At 35.8% G+C, this 2068-nt stretch overlaps 1 pseudogene; it reads right to left on the reverse strand.

Moving 5' to 3' along the window:
• LOC102842757 overlaps nt 1-1783 on the reverse strand; it is a 3530-nt pseudogene extending 1747 nt beyond the window's left edge.
• Nucleotides 1784-2068: the final 285 nt, after the last annotated feature.

A 2068-nucleotide genomic window follows, 5' to 3' on the forward strand; every position in this document is an offset into this window, starting at 1 on the left:
AAGCTAGGTCAAATGGGTACTTTCTGCAAGTTTGGGTGCTCTTGTGCACTACCCCCACTTCATATAAGCTGGACAGTTCATTTTCCTCTCTAGCCCCCAGTGGCTAAGTTAATAATGTCCATGGGCTCAGGGGTTCCCAAGTCTCCCCAAATGTTTTACCAACCAGCTTTTCCTCTTCTCTCACCTCAAGGTCAACAGGAGTCTATGGAACATGGTCAAGCTCAGCCCATGTATTCATTACTGCCTTTCCCCAACTTCCACTCACAAGCAGGTCCATTCTTATGAGACACTAATTCCTTTAGTAGATGACTTAGACTTATGGACTCCCTCTGACTTTCTTATAGTTGTACTGCAGCTGAGACTCTTCCTACACAATTCCACTACTTTCCCCATTCTCCTGCACCAAGGTCTGAAGGCCCTTCCAGTTTTCTTTGGTTCCTTCTCCTTTGTATTTTTACTGGTATTTTCCCTAAAAAAAAATCTCATGATGTCCTTTGTCAGGACTGTTCCTTTCTTACAACATGCCCAAAGTATGAATGTAAGATGAAGTCTTGCCAGCCTTGCTTCTAAGGGGTATTTTGACTGTACTTCTTTCAAGACAGATTTATTCATTCTTTTGGCAGTTCATGGTATATTCAATACTTAATGCATAATTTAAACGCATTGGTTCTCCTACAGTGTGCCTTATGTTCATTGTCCAGCTTTCACATTCATATGAGGTGATTGAAAATACCATGGCTTGGGTCAGGCATATCTTAGTTTTCAAAGAGATATATTTGCATTTTAGCATTTTAAAAAGGTCTTTTGCAGTAGATTTGTTCAATGCCCTATGTCATTTGATTTCTTAAATGCTGCTTACATGGACATTGATTGTGGATCCAAGTAAAATGAAATCCTTGACAACTCCATTGGTCCTGTTGTGAGGATTTTTGTCGACTTTATATTGAGTTGTAATTGACAACTTTGATTTTCATCAGCAAGTGCTTCAAGTGCTTTCAACAAGCAAGGTTGTGTCATCTGCATATCACTAGTTGTAAATGAGCTTTCTTCCTATCCTGATGGTGTCTTCATCTTCAGAGAGTTTAATTTCCTAGATTATTAGTTCAACATCTAGATTGAATAAGTATGATAAAAGGATACAACCCTGATGTACAACTTTTCTGATTTTAAACCATGGAATAACTCTTGTTCTGTTAGAATGACTGCCTCTTGTTCTATTTTCAGGTCCCATATGAGCACAATTAACTGCTTCATATTTTCTATTTTTTCACAATGTTATCCATAATTTGTTATGATCCACACAGCTGAATGCTTTTGCACAGTCAATACAAAACAGGCAAACATCTGTCTGGTATTCTCACATAACCTTATATATATATAAATCCAGGAAGATCAATTTTCCTGATCTGGTAACCATAATAATTTCAGTATATCAATTATGCTTTTCTCTCCAAACATAAGATTACTAGTGTTGGAGTTGTGTTTATGGCACCACGTATTATTCATGCCATTGTTTCTATAGAACATAAAATTTTGGTTTTAAAATTCAGCAGAGTAGAAAGATAAACATTCATGTACTATAGATTCTCAGTTGTAATTTCTGCTTTCTTCCTCAGGATAAAATAACTAGTGTTAACATTATGTTAATCATTTATGTATTATATACCTGTACATTTTTGCTTTTATCATTTTTCCACTTACCATGAAATGTTTTCCACTAACCATAACATTTATCACAGCTACAGTATCTGGTTGTAATCAGCGAAACACTGCTACAAACCATGACTTCCAAATGTTGTGAGCAGATGCTGAATGCTAATTCTTATTCTTCTTATCACCTGTGAACAAGACTAGGTTGTAACACAGAACATGCAGGTCATTCTTTTGGGCATGAAACAAAATGGATTGTTGTGTCAGGAATATGATGAAGGCTTATGCAAAACATAGGCAAGCATAATTTATGCTGTATTTATCAATTTTCCTTTTAGAGCATATTAAAATTCTACCATTTTTGTTGGACAGTATTTAAAATATTATTATATAAAATGTGTAGCTAACATTGGGACCA

This window comes from Chrysochloris asiatica, unplaced genomic scaffold (assembly GCF_000296735.1).
Source record: "Chrysochloris asiatica unplaced genomic scaffold, ChrAsi1.0 scaffold00109, whole genome shotgun sequence".
NCBI lineage: Eukaryota > Metazoa > Chordata > Mammalia > Afrosoricida > Chrysochloridae > Chrysochloris > Chrysochloris asiatica.